We start from the raw sequence: 20,837 nt of genomic DNA, 5'->3' as shown, positions 1-20,837 counted from the left end.
CTTTAATTGATTTTGATTAACATGTTAAAAGTTTTTCCACTCCAAACATACAGTTCGCTTCAATGAAGCAGCTTGCGAGGCTGACATCTCAAACCCTAATTCACCAGACAAGTTGCAATTGTTATAAATTAATGTATAACAATTGCAGATATTACAGAGGGTTCCATTTAGGTTAAAAGTAATTTAAAATGTTGCAAAATAGATACTAATGTGGAAAGTGTTCTAGCTAAAAGGAAAGTAAATTACATATAGAGTCTTACTTTCTTTGGAAACATAAATTGAGGAGCAGATCTGACAACTAAGTGAATTATTGCTATGTTCAGTAAGAAGACGGAGAAAATGAGTGTAAAAGACCTTTTTTTTATTAAATTCAAATTATTTAACAAAAGGCATTTTTTATGCTTACAAAAACCAGCCATCATTTATAGTCTAATTTAAACATACATAGACACTATACACCCAGGTTGGATCAAATCTAATATCTGCGTGACAAGCTTAAGGGGACTCATGCACCTTAAAACCCATAAGACCTTCGAATATGTGACTATTGCAAGAATTGGGATTACTTATTTATTTTAAGAGCAATTATTTCCAACATTTTACAGCTGACTACATAATGTAGCTGCTTTCTGAAATAGTAATCAGAAAGTTTGTGTTGCCACAACTATTTTTATAATTTAATCCGCTTTGTGACAAAAGTTTTCGTCCTTGCGCACACAGTTCAAGATATTCTGTTGCATAATTTAATTCCATATTTAATGCTTTTATAACATTTGGAAACGACTGTGAAACCAAATTTTAAGAATTTCATGTTAAATTTTTATTTTATTTGGAGTTAAGTTTATAAAATGTATTTTATTAAAAAAATCTGTAATGTTTTCGTGCATAACAATTTTAATATTAAAATATTCACCAGATTTTTAGTTCAGTTAGAAAATAGTGCCCATATAAAGAATTCCTTCAAATTTCAAGTATGTACCATTAGCCATCTTTAAAATATCATGCGCGCAAGGTGGAAACATGACGAAAACTTTTGTCTCAAAGCGGAATTAATTAAAAACATATTTCTGGCAACACAAACTTTCTGATTACTAGTTTACAAAGCAGCTATATTATGTAGTCAGCTGTAAAAAAGTTGGAAGTAATCGCTTTTAAAATAAATAAGTAATTCCAATTCTTGCAACAGTCACATATTTGAAGATCATAAGGGGTTTAAGGTGTATGAGCCCCCTTAATGGCGAGAAAAACGCAACGTCGCAGACAATCAGCTATCAAGAGACTGAACTAATAACGTGGCTTTCCGCAGGCGGGACACGCTGTGATTCAACAGTCTAAAACCTTGCTTTAAATAGTATCTCTTTCTACCTCATTTGAATAAGCGCAGGCTAAAATTTCCATTCTGGCAGGAAAACGGAAAGTGAGAATGACAGTAAAGATTCTGAACATAAAGTAACTAGTTAGTTAAAAGTAAATAAATCCTTATAGAATGAAGAAGTTATTAGCTTGTTTTGAAGAAACTTTATACGATGAAAAAGTCGACAAAGAAGTTTGTTGAATTTTATCAAGCTATCTGCATTGAAATAACCCATTATGTGTATCACTATTTTGTAAAGTTTGGAAACTCTATTACACACTTGTTCTTTTAAATGAGTGTAGCGCTTTTTGTTTATCCCATTTACCACATAATTTAGAGATATATCCCTTCTATTGTTATTAAGCAGAAGTAGGAGTGATTATGCAGCAAATCAAAAATTTCTTCCATTAAATCAAGAGCAATAGACTGAAATTTCAAAAGGCAAGAATCTTTACTGTTAAAAAATCCCTTCATAATAATGGTAGACATAAAAGGAATGAGTTTGATCCATCTAAAATCACGAGGGAAATCAGAATTCGGAGATCAAAGGGCTCACTGACTGATTTAATCGATCCCTCAGTTTATCTCAGCGACATTTACGCTAAAACATACTCTAACTTTGATCAAGAGCTCTCATAGTATAAAGGACGAGGAGATTTCCCAATTACTTTGCACGATTCGAGAATCTGGATCAGACTGTGCCCGTGAAAAGTTCAGTTATATCTCAGGTTTTGCAAATAGTCTTTTGTAAGTAAAATTTTGTAAACGCGAATTTTGCTTATGCCGAAAAAATTGTTTTATATCAGAATAAATATTACTCATTAATATTCGTTTTCTATACTTCTTCCAGAATTTTTGAATTATGCTCATTTTTGTCTTGTTATAAAAAAAAATAAGAAAATTTATGCTTTCACGTGCATTTGCATCCAAATAAAAAGACTATATTCTTTGGAAGCATTGATAGCTTTTGCATTATGTATACATTTTTCTCATCCACTCCGCTTTCAAAAAGTACTTTTATATGCCTTACATTTTTCTCGAAACATCCGTCTTTCTGAATTTATTTTAAACCTGGTTGTTATGGAAACGAAATTCTGCATGTTTTCGTGGAATTGCAAAAGAGAGCTATTAAACCATACGTTAACCATGGGTGTATTTAGCATGCAAAACGAATTTTAAAGCTTTTCTATCATTTTTAAAAGCTGGAGAGCATTTGATTTTCATTCGTCTAAGCGAATTTCAAGTTTGTAAAGATTATTTGAAAACCATTAGAAGATTATTTCCAACGTGTGAAGACAACAGTATCTGTATTAAAAGAAATGAAAATGATTTAAATTTTTATTCTAATTTATCAAGTGCAAAAGCGACGCCTGGTGATCAAAAATAGCAATTCCAAAGTTGGCACGTTTCTTAGCAATGAGATAAATCTTTATTTAAAATTGTAGAAAAATTTTATTTAAAATCTTTATTTAAATTCATTGTAGCTTTCCGAGCGGTACCAATAATTCTAAATTGATGTCATTTGAAGGGAATTTTGTGCTTGGCCACTGAAATAAATCACACAAAATCAGGGTTGTAATAATAGATGGAAAACGTTTTGTGATATATTTAAACCAAAAATTATCCTGTAAGCAATAATGTGTTATTTGACCCTTTGACATAATAAAGAAATCATCTGTTTGCAGTTTCGAAATGGTCATTATATCATCACTTTTTTAAATGCTCATTTGCCATCAGATTTTGTACGAGCCACTATGCTCTTTTTTGGGAAGATGATGGATGTTGGGCATATTGTTCGTGTTCACCACTCTTCCTCCTTTTCATGAACAGTTTGTATCCGTTCATTAACGCTTCCGCATTATTCAAAGATAATGAGAAAATAACATCCCCATAAACATATCAAGTTTCAGAGACATGTTATTCAAACATTATTTCGGACTACTCTGCATTTTCATTCGTGACATAACAAAAAAACTACTACGTAGTTCACCAAATTTCAAATATGTAGACCATGGATTTCCATAGTGGTCTATATGGACTCCCAGGTATCTACTCCGACTTCATCCATGTCTAAGAAAGAAAAAGTTGTGGATGTATGAGACATAAATAGATGTGCACAAGGCAGAATCCCATTTAAAAATGTTATTACCAAAATTTAGGCATCCCCATGAGTGCCATAAGGAACCTAACACAAATTTTACCTTTTGTACTTATATAATAGGTATAAAAATTAAACTAATTATACAGTGGTGGCCAAAATTGTGGACACTTTTAGAAATTTTTATGTTTTTGAACTTTGTATGCTTATAGAAAACGTTACGTTTCACAAAATGCAAATTTGTATATATCATTTTAAAGAGAATTTATTCCTGAATTTAATACAAAACACAAAATTCAATTATTTGCAGTACAAAAAAGTTAAACGATAATAGTTATCGATAGACATTAGATAGTGATGATTGCTGTGAGTTATCAGTACTGAGTAGGGTACCCTTTATTTTTGATTACAGCTTCACATCGACGTTTCATGGAGCTGACAAGAGTTTTAAGCTCTTCTTTTGTTATTACATGATGCCAGGAAACAATTATAGCCTCAATTAGTTCCCTTTTATTTGATGGGCGCCTCATTCGGACAAGAGTTTTCAAACGGTGCCACAAATTTTCGATAGGATTGAGGTCAGGACTAATTCCTGGCCATGACAACAATTTAATGCTCTTTGTACGAAACCACTCTTTCGATATTTTGGCCGTGTGGCAAGGAACAGAATTCTGCTGAAAAATAAACGAAGCATTGTTGGAAAAGAGATCTCTGATGGAAGGTAGAAGTTTTGGTTCTAGAATAGTTTCAATGTATTTTCTGGCATTCGGTGTCCCATCGATGACATGAAGGCGACCAATACCATCATGACCAATACCATCATGACATGCATGACCAAATTATGCACTAACTGAGTTCTTCACAGTTGCTTGAATGCAGTCAGGATGTAGCTCTTCACCTATTCTACGTCTTACATATTTTCGCCCATCACTACCGAATAACGATATCTTAGATTCATCACTCCATATAACTTGTGACCACTGATCATCTGTCCAATTAATGTGTTCCTTTGCCCACTGTAGTCTTTTGTTTCGTTGCTGAAAATTAAGATAAGGCTTTTTTCGTGGAATTCTACCTCTCAGTCCAACATATGTTAATCTTCACCTGATTGTTCTTGAACTGACAGAAACACCAGCATCATTCAGATCACTTCTGATGGCCGCTGATGACATTTTTTCTATCTTGGAGACATAGCCTTTTTATTCTTCTGTCATAAATAGATGTGGTGCACCTTTTTCGGCCTTTTCCGTCTTTGTTTTTTATTGAATTTGTCTCCTGATATCGTAAACAAAACTTTCGGACTCCAGATGTAGTCACTGAACCACCCACCTGTCTTGCAATTTCAGAATAGGAAAGACCATTTTCTCGTAACACAATAATATTACATCTCTTTATAGGTGTCCAATATACTCTTTTATTTGATGTCATTGCTTCTTGACTAAATATTAAACATTTTTACAAAAAATTCCTACTTGTAATTGCAGTGTATAAGAAACAGGTCCTCCTTCAGAACAAAGGCCTTCCTACAGAACAAACCAAAATAATGACTTGTGTAAACATGATGTCAGCTTCTACTGGCAGTTACTAACATTTGATTGGTTCTCAGAACAAGAACACTGATAGGCCAGGAAACCTAGACATTACAAACCACTTTATATCTGTGTTTTTTATTTATATTAAAGTACATATAACTTTTTTGTATCGCAAATAATTGAATTTTGTGTTTTGTATTGAATTCAGTAATAAATTCTCTTTAAAATGATATATACAGGTTTGCATTTTACGAAACGTAACATTTTCTATAAGCATACAAAGTTCAAAAACATAAAAATTTCCAAAAGTGTCTATAATTTTGGCCATCACTGTATATCAATTAAATATATTTTCTAAACTTGTGGCAGTAGGTACCTATTCGCTTTGTGGTCATAGTACTTGCAGCTTATAAAAACTTGAACATTTGATAGCAGTAGCAATGCACTGCGCGCATGTGCGCAGTAGCTAAGCTTGTCCAGACATGTACTAGAAGTTTGCAAGAACGGTGCAGACTTGTATTTCTTGTGCATAATCCGATAATTAAGCGCGGACTTGTTTAATTCGCGTGTCAAAGACAAACAGTGCGTTTGCTTTCTGAATTTTGAGAATAAAAATATAGGCAAATATTTTCAGAAACATAGATAGGTAATTAGGTAATAATGTAGTTCTCCAGCCCTTTTAGCATGCCTTCGTAGTGTAGTGGTCAGCACGCCCGGTGCGCATTTGAGAGGTCTATCGTTCGAGTCCCGGCGACGGCACTGCTCATTTTTCATCTCTCCTGCTTCGAAATAACCTAATGTCTCTACAAGGTGCAAAGTTAAAGTGAATCAAAGTCATCTTCTTTTAACTTTGAGAAAAGTAAGTAAATTAATTTTTTTGGTAATAGGATGCCTTTTTGTAGTTCCTTTGATTGCATAAACACGCCGATCCTGTTTACAATCCCCCTTAAGCTCTTAAATTTAAAACGTCCTACAGCCCGGTAAAAATAATTTCCCAATTTATATATACCCTGTATGTCAAGATAAAAATAAGGTTTTATACCGAGAATCAATTTTGAATTATTATGTCTTAATAGCTTAATTTGTCTTACAGCTTAATTTGTGTCTACAAATTACTGCTACTAAACATGGACGAGTCTAAAAAGAAAAGTAGGTAGTATAGTGTGCTAGCAAGCCGGCATCTATCATCAAACTATCGCTTCTAGAATCGTCATCGTTTCGTCCAAGCCCTTGGTGACAGTTGTTGGACCGGTTTCTTCCTCTTTGCTGCTGGGGAGCCAGTTTCCCTTAGAAAGTCCTCCACGAAGGCATCCCTCCTCTTAGGCAGATAGCCCTAGTGTGCTTTGCCATAATTTAATACACACACACTCCTTCCTTTGTCGAACATACATCTTCTCGTGTGATTTTATGAGACAAAGGTTAAAGCAATGACTCCATGAAACCATCCAAGCTGGAGGTTCATCTGAGAAGGTGTCACCCTGATAAAACGGGTTAAGATTTGAAATACTTTCAAAATCAGAAACAAATATTTCAGAACATACCCATAGTTGAGAATAAGTTCTCTTCCACATCAAAAATGAGACGATGATGGTCTTCAGGGAACTTACAATATCTCACTACTTATTGTAAAGTCATTTGTTATGTACAAAGTCACATACCGTTGGAGAACAACTAGTTTTTTTAGCCATTGAAAAGGTTTTAAAATTTGTTCCACATAAACCTGTGTATAATATACTCAAAATAATTCCTTTGAGCAGCAGCATAGTTCAAAGATGTATTGATAAAATTAGTGATGATAATGAAAGCTTTCTTGTGTAATTATCTGCAAATGAATGTTTCTGCATGCAGTTGGAAAAGTCAACCTTACCTTTTAACGAAGCACTATTATTAGTATGCGTTCTTTATGTTATGGATGAAGAATTCCGTGAGGAACTGTTCTTCTTTGGTAAAAGACACTAAAGGGAAATCAGTATTCAATGTTTTGAGAGATTATTTCATTCCAAAAACGATCCCTTTACCAAATATAATGTCAGTAGAAGATACTGTCTGTCTACGAGAAGAACAGCGCGCGCCACATTGTCTGGCGGGTGGCGGTCGCTATAGCAACAGGACTAGTATATTTCAAATAGGGTCGAACCAAGGGTTCCTTTATTGTTATTTTGTTTTTGGGGACTGTTGGATGAGGGGAAAACAGTTTATCATTCGTCACCGAAACAGCCCTACGGACAATAGGTTCAGGCTCGTTTCTACGGCAACAGACAGTTGCAGACTAACTGGAGAGAGCTTTTCTTATGATAGACAGACTGTAAAGCACCTGCCATATTTGCGCCTTTGAGGGGCAGATTGCATCAATCTTTTCAAGTTGTCCTAAACACAGTAAACATTTGGAGCAATGCTTTGAATTTTGGATTATTTGAGGATCTGTGTGAATAAAATGACGAAACCTTACTTCATACTGATTGATGCATGTTGGATGTCAAAAGATTTAATATTAAGCAATATATAGTAAGACCGTTTTAGAAGTTTTAGATGTTAAAGATCCCATTTTAAAAGAAGATTTAATCAAGCTGAAACCAGATACTGCATATTTAACATATTTATTTATTAAATTTATTGAGGGTAACTCGAAGTTACAAGGTGAAAATCTAAATTTAATTAAAATCAAGTCCATCAGTGCAGTTTTTCTTGCCAGAATTAACTTAATGAAGCAAAACATAGGACAACGGGAATTTTCCAGGTCTTTTAGTTTGTCACGGACGAACGGCCAGGATGATGATGTTTCGGTCTCCATCCAACATTTAAATGCCTTTTACACAGACTTTAAAGCCAGGTCTAAGGATTTTTGACTATGGAAATACCACAGTGGTTTATCAATACATATGGTGACATTAAAAATCCGAGTGTTACGTTACAAGAAGAGCTGAGCGAAATAAGAGTTAATGAAGAATTTAAGTTACAATTTAAAAAGTTTGTAATTTTGTTGTTACAGTTTAACCCTTTTCAGCACGCTAGCTTTTAAAGTTGGAGTTTTGATTAAAAAAAAAAAAAGTAGGCAGTCTAATTAGGCCTAGAGGAGTACACAAGTAAAATTTTGTGAAGATAGCACTTATCGTTTAATTCTGTGGCTGTGCCCAAAGTGATTGAATAGAGCTTCGAAAAGAGTGCTGAAACGAGCATTGTTGTCAATGAACTGACCGATGAGAGGCGGAGAAACAAAGAATACAGACTCTCAGTTGTCCTAGATTATCGGTGAGCCCGGTCTGGGCACACCTAGGGTTCGCCGTTTGATTTTAGGCAAGATTTCAAGGTAAAAATTTAAAAATAATATAGAATAAGGAGATTAGCATACAGCCAACAAAATAATATAGAAATGTATTTTGAAACAATTCCTGTTATACCTCCTAAAGGATCTGGAAGATTTCTTTGAAAAATGAGGGTCTTAAAAAACTAAACATGGCTAAAATATATGGACTGGTTTTTGTTGAGCTTCCATCTACTATAAATAAAGAAGGTTAAGAGTAACCTATAGTATAGTAACTTATAAATCCTTTTTTATTCAATTTTTCTGTGCGTACAGAAGGAAATTTTTACGTGTGTCCAGACCGGACACACTGTGCCGCAAAAGGTTAAAAAGGGGCATCAGCAACTCCCTCTCCAGAGAGACATAATCTATTACTTATCCTGCATTACAGACTATCGCAAGAAAGTTTCTGACAGATTTTTTTTCCATCTGTCACTGTGAAGTACATTTACACCCTGTCAGGTAAATTTCTCACTTGTAACGGGACATTTCCATGCATCTTGCTTTCACCTGCTTGTTTTGGTAACGCCTTGATTGAAATTTTATCCATCCTCGTTTTCACTCTGTTTTGGAATATTCGAATATAAATGCTGCACTACTGAGATGTTTAACAGGTCGTAACATTTTGTTTAGCAGGTGGCAAAATGACACGCATTCAATCACGTATTAAATCATAAACGCAATGAATAATTTATTTTACATTTTCCTGATATTTATGTACCTGCTATGCGGTGGTTAATTTTTTACAGTTGGAAATATAGATGAAAGTGTCTTTTGCTGCGTATAAAGTCACTACTTTAAAACTTTACTAGACAAATTTTACTTACACGAAAACCAATCAAGTAAAAATATGTGAATATCGATTAAGTAAGTGAGACTATTGTATAGAATAACTATGAAGGTGCCAGGGCCAGAAGAGAAGAGCTCATGAATTTCATGAGATAAACTCTATGTTCCAGTAACAGAAGGTGAGAAATGCGTTTCATTTTAAAATTATGTAACTAATAGTTTCTGCATTAACGTGGGACTAAAGGACAGGATTTTGATGAGAAGATGCCTATGTTATTCGAAGAGAAATTTGAGTAGAATTTATTTCCAATGGTGGACTCTAGTCTTTTGTAGGCGTTAACTAAGGCCGGAAGCGGTGATTTCTTTATTGTGGTGGCACCCAATAGGTGGGCCATCGTTGCCTTCTATGAAAGAACGGACAAATTACATCCATGCATTTTCTGGGATTCGAACCTGGGAATTTAGGTAGTCAAAGTCACTAACCAATCAGAGTCACTAACCATTTTTCGCCCGAGCGACACTCAATACAATTTAATTGACACTGACTTGCCCCAAGATTTCTTTTGATAGATGGGAGTTATTTTTCACAGCGTGATATAGTGACGAGATTTATGTTCATATTAGAGGCAGTTTGGATTCATTTCCTTTAGAAATAAGCACAAGAATTATGTGCGCTTTGTATTGAAATGCTAGTGATTACTATGTGTACTTTGCATTGAAATTATTCTGCGTTGTGCTACAATGAATAATAAGCACTAGTGAAACAAGGGTTACAGCCGAAAACATCGCGGCAAAAACATCGCAGACGAAAACGTCGCGGAAAAAAGAACGCAAGGTAAAAACGTCGTGCTACAAAACATCGTGGGAGAAAACATCGCAAAGAGAAAACATCGCAGTTCTGAAACATCGTGGTACAAAACATCGTCGTCGAAAATAAAGCGGTTCAAAAACTTCGCAGTTTAAAAACATCGTCGTCGGAAACATCGTGGTAAAAAATAAAGTATCTACAAATCATCGCGTGACGATAACATCGCAGACATGCTTCTTTCAGGCTTTAATAACTGTAAATGGATATTCCCATAGTGATTTGTGATCGCAAGATGGAAAGAAGGATAATTTTTACTTTCATACTTTTTATTAACTAATAAATGTTTGCTGAGAAAATAAGAATGAAACTTAAGCATAGAAAATTAATGCAACTTATAGCACTTAATAGAATTTTAAACCGACAGAGTGTTAACTAACAAAGGCCATTAATAAATAATTTTTATAAAGTTTTTACTGGTAATTTTTCATAAAATGTATAATCTATAATTTGCATTTAATTTTTTATGCTTAAGTTTCCTTCTTACTTTTTCAGCAAATATTTATTAGTTAATAAAAAATGTGAAAGTAAAAATTATCCTTCTTTACATCTTGTGCTCACAAATCATTATGGGAATATCCATTTAGAATTATTAAAACCTGAAAAAAGCATGTCTGCGAAGTTATCGTCATGCGATGATTTGTAGATACTTTATTTTTTACCACGATATTTTCGACGACGATGTTTTTAAACTGCGAAGTTTTTGAACCGCTTTATTTTCGACGACGATGTTTTGTACCACGATGTTTCAGAACTGCGATGTTTTCTCTTTGCGATGTTTTCTCCCACGATGTTTTGTAGCACGACGTTTTCGCCTTGCGTTGTTTTCTCCGTGACGTTTTCGTCAGCGATGTTTTTGCCGCGATGTTATCGGCGGACTCCCGAAACAAAACAATTCTACCTCTTAGGCTTTTATAACTAAAACTTTAGAAACTCAAGGACTAAAAACAGCACAAACTGGCCTCTAAACCTGACTAAGAAAAAGAATATTTATCACACTGAGGGTCCCTGTTTTTAGCAAAGGATAACGTGATATAAAAGACTCAACTCATTTTGATTTATGATTGCTTCTCATATTATTTCTTTAATATTTAATTTAAAAAAAGGGCGAAAATAAGCACGTTATAGAATATGCGTAGAATGTCATTTGTAAACCAGAGAAATACCTAGCTATAGATCCATCAAGCTGCTCTTCGCACTCAAATAGATTGCTAGTTTGTTCAAGAAGTTGTAGGTCTATCAGTTAACTGCTCCGTTCAGGATGGCGTATACATTTGATATTAATTGAAAAGAATTTGAAATATTTGATGAAACCATATAATTTTAAGCGAAACTTTTTTGACGTCGATTTCAGTTATTAAAAATCAAACATTCATTATATACTTTTTTTATTGACACCTAATTAATAACCTGAAGCACATTTAAAAAACTAAGATTTCTTTGCACAATATTTCACAAAACATCAAAATTTGTTGTAAAGAAAGGACATTGTAAATTTTGGGAAAATTTATATATTCATACAGAAATAAATTTTTATAAATGTGATATTAATAAAAAATTATATTTTACTTTAATTTCTGTTATAAAAATGAAGCAAACGCACTAATTCATTTGCTAGAAAATTAACACTTGTAGGCTTGGTGCTAGTTCATATGATAATAAAAGTCGAGTAATACACTTTACTCGACTAAAATATTATCATTTAACTCAGATTGTGAATACTACTACAAAAATTAATATTAAAATTGTTATAAAATTTTGATGCATGAGTCATTAACATAATGAAGTTTCCTTCTCTCTCCGCACAGTTTAAAATTAATGTCTGCGATTGCCGAAGAACTGCTGTCTTCCAAATATCAATGATTTCATTTGAAATGTTTACATGCGATTTCAAAGAGACAATTTAACAGTGTAAGAATAGTTAATTTAGACCAATACAAACACCTGGAAAATGTATACTTGACATTTCTTGCATAATGCGGGAAAGTTAAGACGATAATGTATGATGGAAAAGGATGATGTGATTGGAATTCCAAGTCTAGAAAAATAGAAAAGAATTCTTCCATTCATGGCAGAAAAATATTCACCATTTTTTGGCGGCTGTTAAAAAGGTTAAAGTCTCATTTTAAAAATTACAATTTTATTACTTCGTTAGATTAGAAATAGAAGCCGCCACTCCGAATTAAAGTTAGAATCCATCAAGGAATTTACAATTAGAATTAATGACAAGTTTTTTTTTACTAAAACGATTAGTAATAATCCTGCAAACTTGGCCGAAATTCTCAGCTACGAGATTCTGAGTGAGGATAGGCTCATACGCCTTTTCGCCGCCCACCTCATTTGCATGAATCAAGTGGACCCATGAGAGAATAGATTGACCCCTTGGACTCGGCGGAAAAGTATTTTCATATTTTCCGTTGTTTCTATACAATACTCTTGATGTAACCAATACAGAGGACGGATTTTTATAAACATTTTGAGTGGTTACGTTCTTTTTGGACGTTTCTTCCAGTATTCATATGCGAAATGCTATTTCTGCCTTTTCGAACTCTGGACTTTGCAACTACCGCTGATCGGCTAGGTAGCTCCTGGCCCCCATATGCCTACAAATTCGCAGATATTTATTTCCGCTCCTTAAGAGCTGACTGTTTATTGTATATAATGTAAATAGTGAATTTTTACTTGATTCTTCTTTTACTGTTTGTATCATGTATGTTTTACTTTGTACAGTAGTTTGCAAGTTAAAAGTTTCGGACTCGCCACCATCACGTGACCAGTCTCATGCGTTGCTTTCAAAACATCGAAGCAAAGGACTTCTTCGTGTATCACCTCTTCAATTCTACCTCCTATGGAGAACTCTCAACTTCGAACTTCATCATATGCCAGGCCCAGTCGGCATTCTCTGAGGTTACTGGCACGAGCAGGAATGATTCATCCTGCTGAATGCCAGGAAAAACAAAGTATCATACAATTTTATATTCAAAAACAATCACTGTTTGGAAATGGAACAGCTGATTCATTAGTCAAGAACGGCTACAGAAAATCCACTCCATATAGTAACAAATTTATTGCTTCTATAATGAGCCTGTGACAAAATTCAGAAACTGCCAGATTTACAAATTTTATCCCATCTGGCAGTGGCATCTGGCCGAGTATCGCAGTTTGTCAGCACAATTAAAAAATGATGCAAACCACAAGTCCATAGATCTTTGTACACAGCGAAAACGAAAAATGGGACAGTTCGATACCTTCCGTTCTACTGGGCTGATAGACGAAATTCAATTTGTGTTTTTGATGTCTCGAAAGCGCGACTTAGGATATATATTAAATTTATTAATAGCATAATTCTAAAATAAGTAAAAAAATCGGACTTCTTCCTGAAATGACATCCCACTTATTTCCATATTCCGATTCTACGACTTAAATAATGCCTAAATATTAAATTTTGTAAAATTTGGTGCGAAATTTACGGAGAAATTCAAAACTTTATCTTGGCGTATATTTTTCACATTTCGCCAAGAATAATTTACTTGGTGAACTTCTTAATTTATGGCAACATAGTTTTCTTTTATTTTTTGATTACAGACGAGCCGGGAAAAAAGTCATCATCCAAACTTTCAAATAATTTTAACAAAGTGTCTAAACCCCATTTGGCGTTATTATCGCTCAAAAACAAGATGCCATATTTCAAAACTCTCCAATATGTAAACTCATGTATATCTTAGAAAATTTTGAATAAAAAACTCTGATTTTTTGCAGGTGTGCTTGGAAATGCATCTACTTTAAGATGATGTCAAAAATTTCATAAGTTATTATAATACAAAAAATGTTTTCGAAATATCTGTAACAAATATTTAAAAATACAAATTTTAAAAGTAAATCGTAAATACGTGTGAATTATATTTGGATTAAGGCTAAATTTTAAATTCTGGAAGAAGGAATCAAGTAAGTTTAATAAAAAAGAGATTAATATACATATATCAAATTCAATTAACAATGAGGAGGTAAAATTTAGAAATTGCGCGATTTTTACAAAACTTGGTAGTTTGGCGTAATTTGAGTCTAAGAATTGAAATATGGAAAACAAATGGTATATCATTCCAGAACATGTCCGATTTTGTGTCAAAATGACTGTAATAAAACAATGCTATATATAAATTTAATACATATCCTAAGTCGTGCTTTCGATATATTAAAAACGCAATTTGAATTTCGTCAATGGGCCCAGTAAAACGAGAAATATAGGAACCGTCCCATTTTCTTTCCGCAGTGTACCTTGCACTGGTACGGTATGTAAGTGTATGCAGCCAAAGTATGAATCTTGAATATTGATGAAATATTTTCATGCTATACTGCTTCACTTAACGATATATCTTCACATACCCGACTGCATCGCATTTCTTGAGCTTCTTTGAGAATCAATTAAAGTAGCCATTTTTCTTGAGAAATTGAGATTTTCTGAAGTCATCTAGCTTCTCCTAATACAATGCCTCAAAAATGACAAAAGCAATCACTATCTATTTTGTTAACAGTTGGCAATTCAAAATTGTCCAAGCTCTACTAACTATATTTACGGTAGAAATAAAATATAAATATTTGAAATTCCGTTCCAGTGAAATGCATTATTAAACAAATCTTTTTTCCCCCTGTTTACTAGCTGTTTTCGAGAAACGAATTCAAAATCAACGGCTTGAGCCATCCTTCAGGTAATACCATGGAAAACAAAAGTGTGTGTATGTAAGGAGAAGCTATGAAATAAATAAGCAATGAACAGAGGAGATTGGAGAAGAATATATGGAACATGGGGAAGTAAAGAGAAGAAAAGAAAACAAACCAAGTGTTGATGCAGCACTGGAAGTAAAAAGCTATCAAATACTCGTAGGAAGAAATAGGAGAATTTTTTTCGCTTAAACTTCAACTTTAAATAAAAATATTTATAAAAGAATTTGCCATCACAAAATAAATAAAACGAGTATGATAAAATATAGATATAAAACATGAACTGATAACAGGGCATGTTGCTTCAGTTTAAACAACTTTCGAAATGTAAATAATACTTGGAATCAATGGAAATTAATTTTCTCAGAAGTGTTTTGATTACATATTTCACCCTTTCATAACACTGTGTTCAGTATTTTGAAAGTGTTATATATATTTTGCATAGCACATTGCAGTCTTGGATAAAAGAGTTTTTAAAATGTTACTACGTAGTTTATTTACAGAGCAAGCATCAGAAGTGAGATAAACAATGCATTACTCATACATTTAAATAACTGTGTTCTTGAGTCTCAGCTTTTAATTATCAAACAAAACAAATGAATTTATATACTCAGTACCTGAACGCAAAGAGGAAACCAAATAACAGTTTAGTCATACCTAAAAACTGAATACTTCATATTTTTATCTAGGTTAGAATGTTTATTTAGAATAATGTCTTTAGTTAGACAAATTTGAAAAATAATTTGCACTTATGAAAAGAACAGGTAGTAATGATATGACGATACTGCTGCGAGCCATTTTTTTACCTTTACAATTTTAACTTACTTTCATTTTATTAGAAACTAGAAAGCCCGGCGGTCATACGAAATGACCACTGTTCTAGATATTATAAATTGTAATTAAAATGATTTGTGCAAAGGTGTCTGCTAATTCAAACTGAATTACCCAGGGCAGGCCCCTTTGCTTATTGCCCCACGGGGTTTTCCCCTACTACTTGTTTAATTGCTTAAAGTAGAGTGCAATGAAGGAAACCACCGGCGGCACATTTCTTAAGAGCCCACCGCTAGCTTAATCAATAAAGGTGATTTAAATAATGAAATGTTAATTCACATGTCAAAGATCTCTTTGTACACAACATTTCTTGTGTAGATCTTTCCATCATTTTTAAGCTCGCCTTGCACTGGACCATCCATTATTTTTAATTTTACGTCCGTTCTTTCACGAACTCTTAAACAGGCAACATAAAGTTGACCGTGTCCAAATGCAGGCTCAGGTAAAAAAATGCCAACACTCTCAAGCGTTTGGTCCCGAGATTTATGGATGGTCATAGCAAAGACACGTTTTACAGGAAATTGTCTACGTCTCAATTGAAACGGCAACCCTGTGCCGTGGCAACTTCACCCCATTGGCTAGTACAGTTACGCAAGCAACTAATAAACCATCGGCGACAAGCAGACACTTAAGCCGCATATATATATGGGGTGAAGTCACATCATCTCCTCCGAAACGGCTGGCTTCCGGGCTTAGCGAAGCACACCGTTGGATTCCGCAGGTCCGTGGCACGCCATTTTGACCATTCGCGTCTTCTTGGGAATTTAATTAGCCGAGATATTAATTAAAAACTAATTTTCCCCTACGTTTTTCCTATATTTTCCACTTTCTTTCTGGGGTTTTCCCTATTACAGGGATTTGGCTACGTGCCAATTTTTTTTTCTCGAATATCTATGAAACAACGCCGAGTTGAAATTCGAGGCGCGTATCCTCGGATTCCAAAAAATTCTCCGAATCCATCGATACCGTTCTCATCTTCGTACGACTTTAATCGGCCGAGATATTAATTAAAAACTGCGGAAACGTTAATTTCTGTGCTCATTTTTTCGAAAGGCAACAATAAACTATCGGCGACGCACATTTTAGCCGCTTATATAAATATAAAGATGTACACGTACGAAATGAGTCTTTTGATTTGTTGGAAGTCGATGAATTATCAAATTTTATGTATTTCTTTCGACGCGTGTTACGTTTGCAAGAACTTTTCATTTACAAAACAGACTGTTTTTGTTGGTAGATTCTTCGTTGATACGTCATATGTTTCTAGTTCTTGAAAATAGCATGTTTTATATCTTTATTTCAAAAGCTTTCGGTTTCGTAACTGTGCTTTTCTTCAGTATGTGATTTAGTTTTGAATAACATTCATGATTGATCAATTTTCTTAAAAATAATAGTTTTCCGCTATACTAGTTTTCACGTTGTAAATTGTCAAAACGTTCAGCTAGGAAATGAACAACACAGTTCAATTTCTGAAGTGGTCACGATAGAGGTTTCATATTTTCAGCTCCCAGAGCCTAATGATCTTTCTATAAGTTGATTTATATTCTTTTTATAGCCCCAAAGGGCATTAGTCCGTATGGGCTATTAGACTCGAAACGGGGATTTTAAGTCGTTCACTATAAATGGCTATACCACTTTCCAAATTTTTGTCACCAAACATTATCGTTCTGTATTACTTTTAAAAAAATTAAATAATAAACCATCTGCATGTATGTATATATGTTATGTTCCTCGCATAGTGGAAAAAAGGCGGTACCTAGGACCATCAAAATCTGTCTAACATAGGCCTCCATCCGGATATGTGCACCTGAAACCCGGGGTTTTATATTTTATGTTTTTATAAAACTTTAATAAATTTTTGACTAAAGAAGTGAACGATTTGAACGCGAGCAGTGGCAACACTATACGGAATAAAAAACTTATCTCCAGCGCGCGAGAATGTGTATCGGAAATTCTAAAAATATACTTGTTTTAAAAATTTTGTGATTTTGCTGTTGAGTTGAACTTTATGTAGTGGAAACGCGGATGAAATTAATATTTAACTAATAAATTTAACACACGAAACATTAACCTCTTCCCGTGGGCTATAGGGGCTAAAGTCGAACGTATTATGGCCATTTAGTCACTTATTTTAAATGAAAGGAACAGAAAAACAAATCGACAGGGTATTGCACTTCCTAATCCATATTAAAGAGTAAATTTTAAATCTCCGTAGTTTACTGACATTTTTTTAGACACATTTAAAGTAGTGAACGTGCGGGACATATATGTCCCAGCCCCCTGGAAAAGGTTAATAACAAAATGAAAAAAAAAAAAAACGCTTTATAAGCCATCTTAGTAAGAAAACTGAATACTGATATACAGAACTAAGAAAAGATAAAAGTATAAAAATATAGGCCAACATTTAACATTATATCGATAATTTTAAACATATTCTGCTATGCTGCTTTTGAAACGTTTGCAAATTTGAGGTGGAATTGTATATGGCTATGTGATTTTATATGGCTGTTCTTATGTGAAGAAAATAGTACTTAATAATAAAGCTACAAAGACAAAAATGTCAGGGAGAGCGTAAAATCTGAAACCTTTCAGATTTTTCTTTATTTTTTTACGAAATGTTGAATTTGTGACTGATTTAATTTTTTGCAATAATATCAATCTAATGTCACGACTTTAAGTTATATTTTGCTTCAGTAAATGACATTTCTACTTTAACCGACAAGCATGTTCTTTATTACACTGTGAAATCGTTATTTTTATTTTTATTTTTTACTTCCTTGTAAAGGAAACAATGTAAGCGCAAAAAATTTCCGGTATCATGTTTCAACGAAAATATCCATTTTAACAACTCTTGATTCCCTTTGAACGATACTTTTGCTTGACTTCTGTACGTACAGATAGAATAAAGGACTCTCTTTTCCAAAACGAATTTTAAAATGAATTAAAAATGGATTCAGTAGATATTTTTTTCGTGGTGTCTACATACATACGTACACTCCGAAAAAAAAATTGGGGACAGTTCTATATCTCTCGTTCTATTGGGCGGATTGGCGAAATTCAGCTTGCGTTTTTCAGGGACTTAGGATATGTATTAGATTTATATATAGCATTGTTCTAATATAGGTATTTGGACACAAAATCGGACTTTTTCTGAAATGAGTTGCCAATTTTTTTTTTCCACATTTCGATTCTACGACTCAAATTATACTAAACTGTGAAGTTTTGTAAAAGTCGCACAAGCAGTGTTTAAAATTCAGTTTAAAAAATTTTAGCTTCTCAATGAACATGAAAAACGCAAGTTAAATATTATCAATCGGCTTAGAAAGAACGGGACTTTCTTTTTTTCATTGGCAGAATGTACCTAATGATAATATACTTATGATTCATTCTATATGCATTGCATAAGCATAACTGTCTTTTAAATTTCGGACAGTTCAAGATACGCTTTTGATTTTCCAACCTTAAAGGGCTGAATAATGCAGTCTGTTCAAATTTGCTACAACGCTGTGTACACTATGAGGCATATAAACATAAATAAAGTGCTTTTAAATTACTTCTGTAAATATACCAGAATAAAAATGATGCGTATACTGGGAGGAAATAAAAATAATCCCATCTTAAAATGAAAATTTATTTGTTTCTTTCAGATAATAATCTTTGACTAATGTCTATCAATTCTCATCAGGTTAGTATAAATCATCAGCATCAGGTTTTTATTGAAGCAAGAGATGTAAAAAATGTGCAATGCCCTCTCCGAGGCTCGAACCCTGGATCTCTCGAATGCTCCACGTACGCTACCATCCCACCACGATGGAATGCAGGAAGGAGGAAGAAAATGTCTTATATACTCCCCGTTTTAAAGGGCGACTGGGGATTGGGGAAACCAGTTGCCAAATCCTTGTGGTGAAGAATCAACATCCACCACCTTTTAGTTCTGGAGCCACTACCCGGAATCATTAGAATTTTTTTGAAGCAGAAGATATGAAAAATGGCGACTTGGACTCGAACCTGGACCTCTCGAATACGCGCTATGTGTGCTACCGTTACCACAAAGGCACGTAGACAGGAGAGAGAAAACGGCCTTATAACTCTTATCTGGTCTTCCGATGGGAAAATTGTAAACAAACATTTCTTTCTTTGAGAATCAAAGGGGCATATATTTAATTCATTCAGTTATGACAAAACGGGCAAGGATTATCTTCCTTTGTTTATGATTTTATAATGGAAACGAATTTGTGCAGAAAAACATCATACAGTACTGGTAAACTTGCCTGACCATAGTTCAATGGATATTTTGCCTCTATTCTGTACTGCTGTTCTAGATATATGCCATTACGTGTATCATTTTAGAAGGTATCTTAAAGGATAGACAAGATTACGAATGCTTTTAATTTTGAAATTCACAGCCACGAGGGAGAAGTAATGCAAGAAATGAAAAACAGAGAACTATGCAAGTTTTGGCTTAGAATTCTTCCACGTGACTTCCGTAGTTCCGTGAGCAACGCTAAGAAGATGATTAAATTCTTGCCATAGTTTATTCTCGAGCGTAATCTTTGTTAAATTCTCTTGAGCAGAAACAACGCGGTTTTGAGGTCGAGCAAGCTTGTAGGCAAATGTGGTGTAAAGACAATTTAAGGCTTTTCGGAACGAAATGTCCCACAGCGTTTAAATTCACAAATCTACAAAGCAAGGTAACAGCTTTGAAGCATCAGATTAGTAAATCTGTATGTTAGCTATCCGAGGCATAGTGAGGAAAAACACAGCGTTTTATGTAATATTTTGATGATATTCTAAACTCTGATGATCCTTGGTGTACATTATATTAATATACAATCAGTTTAAGTAAAAATATTGAAAGATAAAAAGAGGTATGAAATTAGACAAAAGTTAGAAAATATTACAATTATTGCTATATGTGATATGACGAATCCTGTTGTAAATAAACAAATAGATGGGGAAAAATGTACTCGAAAGCTTTCAGATACTTACATTACGCCCCAAAGAGATTTTTTTTTTCTAACGTTTTGTGCGTTATCTTTATTTATTAAATATCATGTTCTTCGCACTTAAACCAGAATATTCATTTCAACAGCAGTATCTCAAAATAATTTTGAAGTGAGCATATCTTTAGAATTTCCAATACACAGTCTCACGCGCTGGAGATAAACATTTTTTTTTTTCGTACAGTGTTGCCATTGCTCGCTTTTAAATCGGTGAAATTTTTAATCAAAAATTCGTTAAAGTTTTATAAAATATCAAAGAGAGAATAAAAAAAATTCTGAAAGGTTTCAGATTTTAAATTACGTCCAAAGAGGAGTTTTTTTAACGTTGTGTTACCTTTATTTATT

The sequence above is a fragment of the Stegodyphus dumicola genome, chromosome 2 (genome assembly GCF_044657685.1).
Source record: "Stegodyphus dumicola isolate Sdum_Otavi_A_Nest chromosome 2, ASM4465768v1".
In the NCBI taxonomy this organism is placed as follows: Eukaryota; Metazoa; Arthropoda; class Arachnida; order Araneae; family Eresidae; genus Stegodyphus; species Stegodyphus dumicola.
The sequence above is the reverse complement of the archived record's forward strand: the minus strand, read 5'-3'. Positions refer to the sequence as shown.